Raw genomic sequence first — 11,948 nt, forward strand, 5'->3', positions numbered from 1 at the left:
CCGTGCCAGTCCACACCTGTGCCTCCTCGCAGAGCCCCGAAGGACCGCCCGGAGAGGAGCCTCCAGCTCTGGGGTGACCCTGGTGGCCCCCTCACTCATCTCCATGGCAACCAGCCTGACACCTGTTTGTCTGTCAGGTTAAAAGCTTCAGGGTGAGGCTCTCTCATGTTAATCCATGCGGTTCAGATGCTGGCTGCCCAGGGCCCCTGCTGTCCATGTGGCAGTGGCACCCAATCGGCATCTGTGTGAGTGTGAGTGTGAGCCTGTGTGTGTGTGTGTGTGTGTGCTGCACAGTCAGGATCCCGTGGGGTGAAGCAGAGTGATGGACCCCCCCAGCGGGGACTGGCTTACCGCCTGCTGCTTTCCAAGTACTGAACTTGGGGTCTGAGTCCCAGAGCCGCCTCACAGCGGGTAAACCCAGAGGGGCTCCTGGGATGCGGGGGAGGAGAAGGCACAGGTGGACGGGGGACCCAGGGCCAGGTGGGGGGTGCTTGAGAGAATCCAAACACACCCCGAGGGGCCTCCAGCTATGGCGCTGAGCAGGACAGAGAAACCCAGGCCCTGGGTGGCAGGGTCCTAGCTCTGCCTCCCCCCACTCTGCTGTGGAGCACGGTGTCCCTGTGAGAGGTGGAGGCGAGAAGGGCAGCGGAGGAGGGGTCAGGTGTGCGTCCTCCAGCTGCGGCAGGGATGTCAGTCAGCCCTCTGCCCAGAAGGCCCTGCCAGCGGCAGGTGAGTGCGGAGGGCCGGGCCAGCCTTCGTCTCTGCCTTGGTCTCTGCCAAGACAGTTGCTCTCGGTCCACTGGGGAAAGGTCACTGTGTCTGCCCCATGACCTTGCTCCCCATTCTTGGTTGGCAGTGTCCGTGTGGCAGGGACAGCCCAGGCTCACAGCCACGGCTGGTGTCCTCCCAGCGGGATGCCCACCCCGCCATGGGCACTGGCCCTGGACTGGCAGAGGGTGGCTGGAGAGGGGATTCAGATCCTCATGTCACCTTCACTGTGTTTGTATGGCTCTGAGGCTCCACCCCAAGCTCTAAAGAAGCTCTGTGTCCCAGGTGAGAAGCCCCGGGTGACCTCCCAGCCCCATCTTCAGCCCAGGCCCTGAGGCCAGCACAGCCCCGTCCATGCTCACCCTTCCCTCCCGTGTCTCATGGGAACACGTGGCTTGGAGAGGGGAGCCACATGTGAATCCCACACAGTGCCCCATCTCTGTTCTGTCCCCATAGGACACACACCTGGCATGCAGCTGGTGCATTTGGTCTCTATCACAGGCTGCATCTGTGCCGACGGGTCAGAGGGCAAACGTATTCAGAGCCCGGGAGTATCCGGGGTGTGCTGTGAGCCCCAAGGGCTGGGGTGTTCAGCAGGCACCTTGCAGGGTGGCTGGGGTGGGGTGGAGAAGGTGAGTTCAGCTCAGAGAGGGGACGGGCAGCAGGGTACCGACGTCTTCTTGAAGGCTCTCACACTCATTAATTTCCTTGTCGCATGTAAAAGAGTCGACACCAACTCAATTAGCAGTGATGCCCCGACGCCAACTGTGCTCGTCTTTAATGACTCCAGCTGCATATTGATTTGGACGTCTTGCTTAATCACAGGCGATGGTGCTTGGCAGCAGTGTCCTTTGCAGTCTGTGGGCTTTTCTCCATCTGCTGGGCTGTGGGTGGGACCAGAATGCAGCAGGCCAGCCCTGCGGGATTTCTGGCCAGCCAGAGTGTGATGGTGAGAGCTGGGTGCTATCTGAGGGACATAGGCGGCAGCTCTTGGCCCACAGCTTTGCAGAGGTTCTCACCCTGCGGGTCTTGGAGTGAGGCATCTGAGAGAGCGCACCGGTTCCCAGGTTGATGATTCAGAAGCCTGGCTGGTGGCAGTCTCTGCAAGTCACAAGGTGGGAGGTCCTGGCCACCCAAGTGTCCTGTGCAAAAGCATAGCCTCCCTCTCATTTCGGGGCTGTGAAGGGCCTGTGGCCCAGCGGCTCCTCGCTGTGCCCCTCAGCGCTGTGACTAGTGGGGTGGGCTCTGTGCGGCCCCTCGGAGTTCCCATCTACAAACCTCACCAGCATCAGGGATTTCCGCCTGTCCTTTTCGGGGTGATGACAGTAACGTAAATGACAAGTGACATTCATGTGATGATGTCTTGTGAATATGCCAGTGGACATATGGACTTGGGAAAGTGGCTCCTTACAAGTGCCTTATGCATATTTTCTGCAGGTGAGGGAACTCAGGCTCCAACAGGTTTTGAGATGTGCTCACGGTCACACAGATGGTAAATGGTGGGGTTGGAATTTGAAATCAGGGGGAATGGCTTCAGAGTCCTGGTGTGTAACCATGACAACAGCCTCCTGCTCCTCCCCATCCAGAGTCTGTGACTCATTGGCCCATCCCCCAAGTTCGGTAACATCTCACCTGAACCCCATGTTACTCAGGGGTTTGAACGAGGTCAAACCTGGCATTTGCTGACCACTGGCTGATGGACAGAGGAAGCTCTGGCTTCCTGCAAGACCATCTGTTGTCAGGACAGAACACAGAAGTTTGCCACTCATTCTAAAAGGGACCATTTCATCATTAAAGATGCCCCAAGGGTCGGGTTAGTTGTGGGCTGGTTTTAAAGTGCCTGCCCTGCTCTCTGAGGCCATCCAGTGCTGGACATCCAGACACCAAGCCCAGCCCAGTACGCCAGGTGCCAGGGTGAGTCTGGAGGAGGCTTATTTTGGCTTATTCAGCTGTTCTTCCGTGACCACCGGGAGCCCGCTGTGGCCACCCCATGTAGCTCCGAAATGAGTCGCAGCTGCACCTGCTGGGTCCTCTATGGGGCAGGGATGGGAAAAGATTTCCCGTGGGTCCTACAGTGCCACTGGGAAGGGTGACAGCACTGAAAACCACGTGGGTGGCCGCAGCAGGGGTTTGGTCCGGAGAGAAGCTAGGACGTTGGTGCCCATGGAGCCTGGCTGGGGAGCTTCTTTTCAATACACTGGACCCTGTTAGTGCCTGGGCTGGGGTGGCAGGGGCACCTGGAGATGCACAGTGGTGATGCCGTGTGGCAGGCGGGGCTGGGATGCCTCTCAGCATCACCTGCGAGAGTGCTCAGCCCTGCGGCTTCTGCTGTCCTCACCTCCGTCCTGAGGAGGACAGTTGCATCCTGCCGCCCCTGGGTGCTGGGGGTCCTCAAAACTGACAAAGACACAGCGGCCAGGGATGCAAGGGCTGCATGCGTGCAAATTACCCCAAAAATATGATGCCAAGGTTTTGACTCATGACTCAGTTTCGTGCCTGTTGTAAGGTCAGTTGTTGTGAAAGCAGCCTCTTCTGCTGGAGCCTTATACTGTGCTTTGAGCCACACTGCAAGTCGGGCTACGCTTTATTTATATATCCAAAGCTAAAATAGGAACTCGACTTGCTTTTACCATCTGATAATACTCCTGCCCCTCCACCCCATCTCATCCCTTCCCATCTGTTTTAGTCTCCTCCTTGTCACAGGGACACAATACCCAGCACCCACAATTTAAAGAAGGAGATGTATTTTATTTTTATTTTTTGGCTCACAGCTTAGAGCCTCGGTCCATAGCTGGCTGGCTTCAGCAGAAATAGCAGAGCAGAGGGTCTGGCACAGGAAAGCGGCTGACGTCACAGCGGAAAGCACAGAGCAGCAGGGAGGGCTGGGACGGAAGCTGTAGGGTTTGGGGTCACACCCACTTCTGTCTCTCCTGACCAGGCCTCCTCCTAGCAGCAAGTGGACTGTGTCACCCCACGAGTCAGCCATCCCCCAAAAGCCTTGACTGGGAGTATATGGGAACTTTGGGGTATCCTCAGTCTAAACGATCACACTATGTCACTTCATCCCATTTGTGCCATCCCTTCCCTTCCCAACATGCACCTGTCCATTGATCCCTCGCCATTCCATTCATCCCAGTTTTGAAATGCTGCACACAATGTCCTACACGGACTTCAGGACCCGTGCGGAGATGCTGTCTGCAGGTTCCACAGCGCTGCCTCATCTCAGGGTGCTCTCCTGACTTGTCCTGCACTGAGTGCTTTTTCTTGACTGACCGGCCTGGCATCCCCGAGTCCAGGTTAGCATCTTTCCTCCCTCCATTGATGTGTACACGAGCTCCATGCACAGAGAGAGCTCCAAGCCCGGCTCAGAGTGAGAGGCCCAGGAACACTTCTTGGCTGCCTGCAGTGACTCTCTCCTCCTCTCACATTTTATTATATTTCTCTAATTTTAGGTTCCAGAACACTCAGCAAGTTCTTTCTGCAGTTTCTTCGCAGAAATGGTGAAGGTTTAGTGGGATTCTCTGAGAGGCGGATGAGAGTCAGAACGGAACAGCTTGGCACCTCTGGAGAGCCTCAGAGGCAGCAGTGCCGCTGGAGTCCCCACACCCACGCGCGGTTTTAAACGCATGTTGAGTGTTGGAGTTGCACGCAAACCTGTGTGAGTGTGAATGCGAGGGCTTCTGCTCGCCATGATGCCAAGGAAAGAGGTGAGGAACTGCCTTCTGTTGGGCAGGAGCCTAGCACAATAAAAGTCTTGCAAGAGCTCAGACAGCTCCACACAATAAAATCTGCACAAAATGCCAATGTCGCCCATTACAGAGACACTCATCTAAGTTACGTCTGGAACAGCAAAGGTCAGAGGGGAGCTCATTTCATCTCCTCCCACACCCATTTTCTTTCCTTGCAAATATCAGGTTTACATCCAGAGAGGCTGGGACAGCTGGTGGCAGGTTTTGCAGAGCTGCCTGCCCCTGAGGCGCCAGCCTGATTAGACCAGGAAGCGGGTGTCGGACTCAAGCTCTTCAGGGCTGGGTCAGTGGAGCCACTGCGGGCTCTGATTACCAGGGAGTGACTCCAGCCTGCTTTGGGGTAAGTTGGTTCTAATCACCCTGGCACGCTGTCCTAAGTGCTTCCCAATCATGAGGAGCACCTCTCCTCCCCACACACGTGAGTCCAGGAATAGGGTGACACATGCAAAGGGTCACTCTTGCCACAGGCTGAGCTTTGAGCAGCAGGTCAGCTCCTCCGTGGGTGTCTACAGCGCAGTCCACCCTTACCCACCCAGTGTAGATGGAGTGCAGACTCTGGAGGCCAAGGTGTGACCACCAAGGTATCTGTGATGGGGGGAAGAGGGCGTGGAGGCCGGAGGAAGAGGCAGCCCTGTGCCTCATGCACAACACACGCCCTGGTCCACCAGGCCTCGGGCACCCCGGTGAGGATGGGGAGCTGAGCTTTTGGATTCAGAGCCAATCCGCTTCGGGATGTTGGGTGCTCCTGGGGAGGGGTGGTACCTGGGGGCGTGGCCGCTTCCTTCGCAGTAAGGAGCTGCTGGGGTCACTCCCAGCCACTGGAGGAATGAATGGGCCAGGGGCCAGGGAGCAACTTGGGGGCACTCTGCAGCGCCCAGTACAACCACCTGGCCCCGGACGCCAACCTTGCCAACCTTCATGACCTCCATGCCAGCGCCTGGCACTTTAGATGAGAGCTCTTGAGTCAGGGCTGGATCATGTTTAGATCTTTGCTCCCTAGAACAGGAGCCCATATCTTTTGGGGCTCCCTGAGCACTGGATGAGTGGCTGAGGTATTGACAAAGGTGCCGTGAGTGGGACACCGTGCCTGACACCCTCGAGAATGTGAGGCCAGAGAGCACTTCCCATCCCACTGGAGGAACAGGGCTCTCGCCTGGTACTCACTATGGTACCTCAGCTCACCCCAGCAGACAATAACCATCACAGCACTCAACATGTTTCTGGCTGTAAGGACTCTGCGTGTTTGTTCCATGTTCCAAAAGACAAGGGCCAACTCAAGGGCAAAGCAACACCTTCCCTCACCTCCATTCCCCCATTCATGGAGGAGTGAATTCAGTCAACAAACATTTCAGTGCCTGTTTCCCAGGGGCTCCCAGCTAGGTTTGTGGTCTGAGTGTCTGTGTCCCCCAAAGTTCCATCCTGAAGCCACATCCCCAGTGGGATGGTGTTAGGAGATGAGGCCCTGGGATGTGATTGGGTCATGAAGGCAGAGTGTGAATGGTAGTAGGATGCTTAGACGAGAGACCCCAGGGAGTTGTGGTCACAGATTAGGTGATCTGGGAGGGCCTCTCTGAGGAGGTGAGGTGGGGCTGAATCTTAAAGGATGAGAATGAGCCCAAGGAGGGATAGAGGGAACAGTGTGCTAAACAGAGGGAACAGCAATTACAGAGGCTCAGAGAATGTAATAGGCCTAAAAATTTGAAAGACCAGAGATTGTGTCTGAAATACAGGGCGTAGAGAGAATGGGGGAGATGGGACTCAGGGACCCTGCTCCACTGTCGAAGAAAATGTAAGTCACAGAAAGAGAAGGGAGAGAGCTATTTCTTCCTGCAGCTAAGTGGGGTTTTGCATCCTCGCACGTCCTCTCCTTTTTCAGGGGGTGGGAGAGTTTCCCCACCCGCACCCCAGTCTTCCCTCCCAACTTCCGGCCAGCATGGAAGCCCGTCTTCCTCAGCCGGTTCCTGCCTGAAAGGCTCTTGGTTTACCAGAGGCTGAGGACAGATGCAGCGGCAGATCCCACATCAGATGCAAGATTTCGGGAGCGCTAGCTCTAGATCCAGCGCTTCTGAGCCGCACTCTGCAGAGAAATGCAGGTTCTTTCTCGGATAAAGGACTAAGCCACCAAATGGAAAGTTTGCTATTTAAAAACAGGGAAGTAAAAGTTTCTCTTGCTATAGAAACCAGGGGGATAAGGATCCATCAACTTCGGTGCTTGGTGATAATTCCCACATGACTGCTGGTTTGCACAGCACCTCACGCTTTACAAAATATTTTCCTTCAGTTCAAAATATTTACATGCTCCACCTGTATACGTATACAGTTCTCTCGACTGAACAACAACGGCAGGACGTCCACAGCTACCCAGTCCTGCTCCCTTCTCATCCCTCGGGTGCCATGGTGACTTGAATGTGGTACCTGGGTCCCCCCAAATGTGTTACAGGCAGCTGTTGGTTTTGTCTGCCAGCATTAACTCCCTGTTCTCCTGGAGCCCCGGCCTGGTTTTATTTCTGCCGACCTCTCCCCTTCTTGTTCTCTCGGAGGGAAACTGGGCCCCTAATTCTTTCTAACCCTAAATGCAGGCTCCCGCTCCAGCTGATCCGTGTATTCCCCACTCTCCCTGGCCACATCGGTCACCGACAGTCACGTGATCCAAACTACTTAGTGAAAAGCAGTGGGGAGGAGAGCCAGGGCCTGCCGCTGTCAGGATCTAAACCAGGCGCCACGCAGGCATGGGGGCGCGTGCCCGTGACCTCAGCACCTGGGAGGTGAGCGGGGAGGGCCACAAGTTTGAGGTCAGCCCGGTCAGTGTATGAACTTTGCAAGATCTTGTCCGAAAATCAAAAATAAAAGAGGAGAGCTGGGAGGCGGCTCAGGGCCAAGGCCCCGAATTCAATCCCCAGTGTCACAAAACAAAAACAGAAACCGCACCACCAAGCAGAGAAGGACTTGCCTGTATATGAGCAGAGAACACAGAACTCAATATCAAGAAACAGATTCTTGAAGACCTGCTCTGAGCTGTCCTATCCAGTCCGGCTTGCAGCTGCCTTACCTCCAAGTATTATCATGTGACTCATGTATCTAGTTTTTCTTTTTTTTGCCTATGCTTTTTGGGTTGGAATTCAGTTGCCTATTATTCCGAAAGGGCTTTTCATTTAGGGCGGGTGGGTCATTCCAAATATCTTTGCAATTACAATCCAAGCTAAAGAGGCCATCTCTGAGCTGTCTATGACAAGAGACCAACCCCTGCATTTTGCAGGTCGGTGGGGGTGGGGATTCTGATAGGCTGTGGAGGGAGGCAGAGGGCCATTCCGGGAGCAGGCCCTCCGGGCAGCCAGGAGAGGCCCAGGCCCCTGGCCGTCCGTCACTGCTGCAGCAGGCTTCCTGGAGGAGGTGAGCTGCGAGCTGGCTCTCGGAGGAGTGACAGGGGCAGGACATGAGGGGAGATGCGCACGAGGAGCTCAGGGCATGCAGAGGCAGCCGCTGGCCAGGAGAAGGACCGAGTGCTGAAAGTTGACGTGTTTTATGACAAATTTGAACTTTTTCTTACGGATCGGGGTCTTGTAAACTTCAGTGATCTGTTTACTGCCACGACTTTCCCCTCCCTGCAATGTTTGTATATAATTTAATCGTATTGCCCTGGAGGGATTCCCTTTCTCAATACCTAACCTACACCTGCACCCTAAACATAAATACTTGTGAAGCTGTGAGTTTTCTTTTCCAACTGCATTTGCTGCTGGATTTCATGAAAATAAATGTCAGCCTTTAAAGAGACTGTCACCTGAGACCATTTTGTCTGTTCTTGGGGGTTTGGTGGGGCCTTGCTGCTGGGGTCTGGGGGGCATGGGAAGGTGCCGGGTGGAGGAGGGGATGAGCTGGGGACACTGCTGTTTCGTGCATGATGAGGGGCTGGGACAGGGGTCCAGGCTGTGGTGGGCTGGAGTTACGTCCCATGGACATCAGCAGAGGCGTGACACAACCACGGATCAGCACCAGAGAGATGAGTAAAAGAGCCGAAGCTATTCGAGATGCATGTGGAGAAGACAAGCCACGAGACTGTCAAACGTGAGGCCATCTGCTGTGGCAGCAAATAGAAAATGGGTCGCACAACCCTGGATCAGCCCGCTCTGCAGGGAAACCCATCCACACTCTGTTCAGCAAGGTGGAGGTCAAGGACTCTCCATGAGCTGAACAGAACCCCCTTCCCCAAGCATCTGTCCCCCCTGACCCCCAGCACCTGTGACTAACACTCACACGGCCTGACAGGGGCCGTTAGCTTCTAGGATGACGCAGTGGAGAGAGCAGGTTCTCCTAGGCCTACACAGCCGGGGGACATCAGAGCTCCCACTGCTGTGGAGAAGCAGCTGTGCCCAGGCCGGCGGGGACCAGAGGGACACAGACACAAGCAGAAGAAGGACAGCAGCCCCGAGGAGCTGGACGAAGCCAGCGACAGTCTTCACCTGGAGTCTCAGAGGCCTGAAAGGAATCGTACCACAAATGAAAACTCGGGGTGAGCAGTATTGATTTCTAGTTATCAACTCTCATTTAAAAATGTCTGGCAATGAGAACCCTGGGTTCTAGGGACCCAGTTTAAGAGGGAAAACAAACAGAGTCAGCCTTTTCTGTGTCCGGAACTACACTCTCATCGCAGCGTCTGACCTGCATGGCTGTCTCTTCTGGGCGGAGTCCTTGGTGGGAGCACAGCTGAATGGCCTGGTGACGGGCGCAAGCAAACTCATCCCCTGCACAGACCGTCCGGGGCTCAGAAATCGGGCCATCAGAATTTCCCCAGATTTCCCTCTTTGCAACGTGCCAGCCTGCCTGGCAATTTCATTGATTCAGTGACCTCAGACTCATCCCCGCTATGGTCCTAAATGACCCTCCCGGCGTCCTGCAGCTCATTACAGAATAGAAGAGAATGTTTCAGGTCTGCAGAAACCCAGAGAAGAAAACTTGTCTTTCGATGAGTGGGGAGACACAGGCGTTTCAAATGCATTCCATGCTCATCACAGAGGCACGGAGGGTTCCGACCTTACTAAGAGCTGTGCAGAAGAATTATGAATGCAGAATATGTGAGCAATTCATTTGGGTTTAAAAAATGCAAACCAGCCAGAAAAAGCTTTGCAAGATACTTACACACACACACTCCATTGGTAAAGTCATGAAATTAAACAGATGTTTAAACAAAAGCAAAGCTGAATTTTAACCCTGTAAGAATAGGGCATTTGAATTTTTTAAAAGGTGACAAAAATGTCATCAGGGGGTGTCTGCAGATTAGGGAAATTGTTATTAAAATGGGAATTATGCACACTGAGCCGTTCACGGCTCGGCCCCTGGACTGTGAAATTAGTGAGCGAAGGCAGATTGCATAGTCCTGCACCTCGAGTATTGGAGTGACAGTGGATTTGCGACGGGGCCACTCCACCAAGTCCTGCCCACTCGCAAGCTGCTGCATCGTTCAAGCAAAGCACAGATCCCCCTGAGTGTCTGGAGCGTTTTGCATTTATATGGAGCACAACTCTCTCCTTCCAATGCGCGAGTCAGGTGCTGTGTGCAGGGAGAGCGCACGGGAGAAGCATCGCCCAGACCCGCCTTCTCACCAAACTCGTATATTCCCTTTAAAACAAAACAAAAAGCTCCATATGGACTACATTGGGAATGACACTGGGAAATCTAAGGGAATGGAATCCATTTAAAAGGTCACACAGTAAAATCCTCCCAAGCGCTGTCTCGTCTGAGGTCACAGGACCAACACAAGAGATGCAGGCACATCCTGGTACCCGAGAGCAGGTCTGAGGTGCGAGGTGATGCGATGGGAGGTGCCTCTGTCTCTCTGGATGCCCCGTGCATACCTGTCATGTGCAGCCACGGACTAATATTCTTAATGGTGGATGTATGTCACAATCCAGTGGTCACAACACGGCGAACCTTAGACTTTACTTGCTAACAATGGATCCGTACTGGCCCAGCAAGGGTAAGGACGTGGAGGTGCCGCCCCTGCAGAGCTGCCCCAGAGGAGGGGGCGGCCCTGGAGATGTCCCCAAGGGAGGGGACCGGCCCTGCACGGAGCTGCATGCAGACTCAATGAACACTGGAGCCGGACCCGGTCCTCTGGGCCCCGGGGAGGCACGTGCTGAGGACGGCAAGGTCTCAGGAGAGAAGAAACCTGGTCAGTGTCCTCCCGGAGGAGAGGCCAGGGTGTGTGGGAATGCTGCACCTTCTGCTTCTGTTCCTTTAAAGTTACAACTGCCCCGCCCCAGTGAAATCTTTTAGTTAATTTGAAAATAAAAAAGGTCTCAGGAGTAAGAGATACTTTGAAGTTAACTAGTTCCCCACAGAAGAGCTCTGGACTTACCTGCAATCCACCTTACTTGGCTTTGCACCTGTGATATTTTTAGTCATATGTATACACACACACATACATACACACACATACACACACACTTTTAGCACCAGAATTTGAACCCAGAGTTTGGCACACACTCCTAGCAAATGCTCTACCTTGGAGCCACAACCCCAGTTCCTAGTCATTAATTTTTGATAGCCATGTATCAAAATCCAACTCTTTTAGGAGCACTAATTAATCCCCTCTTTTGAAAAGAGTATTCTTTCTTATGTGACATCCACGTGACACAAAGGTATTAGATACCTTCTGACATGGCCTAATTCTCTTGTTCAAAGCAAAGAGTTAGAAATCAAGGATAATCACATTAAAACAAACAAACAAACTTCTCGGCTCACAGTTCTCTGCCACACTCCCTGGATGATGAACTAGGAATGAGGATAATTTTAACTCTGCTAATTCTGCCCAGACCTTTCCTAGGGGCTTCCCGGCTGACTCCATATAACTGGTGTCGGAAAGCGGGTGGGCCGCAGACTCTGCTGGTCGAGGGCCCAAGTTCTTCCTGTGCCTTTCCGTCCTGTTTAGCCTCTTTGTTCCTGTCCAGCAGGGGACACAGGGTCACTTCCGGAATCTCCCAGAAAGCATGCAGGGCAGTGCTCGTGAATGCCCAGCGAAGGCCTCTGCAGTGTCCTTGGGCTCCGGTGGGTCCCCTGCCGGCACTTGGCTGGTCGCTGTCCAGCGGTGGGTGATCTCATTGCAGCTCCGTAGCCAGATGGGGCCCTGCTGCTCACGGGATGCAGGCAAGCTCAGGACTGGGGGATGAGGGCGAGCTGGGGATGTGGGTGGGCACCAACAATTCCCCACACCCACCGTCGAGCCCACCTTGGATGGCAGTGTGAGCACATGGGGGTGTGCTGAGCTGGGCTATGAGGATTCGTGTGAATTTACAGAGTTCCTGGGCGCACAAGGCATGAAACCAGCTGGAATTCGCAGCAGCACCTGGGTGGGCGTGGGAGCTCTGCACGGTGTTGTCCACGGCATTTGTTTCATGAGGCTACAGCTTCGAGGGTGCTTAGGTTTCCCACACATCA

This window comes from Cavia porcellus, unplaced genomic scaffold (assembly GCF_034190915.1).
Source record: "Cavia porcellus strain 051 isolate PalLab524CR breed Dunkin Hartley unplaced genomic scaffold, mCavPor4.1 scaffold_5, whole genome shotgun sequence".
Taxonomy (NCBI): Eukaryota; Metazoa; Chordata; class Mammalia; order Rodentia; family Caviidae; genus Cavia; species Cavia porcellus.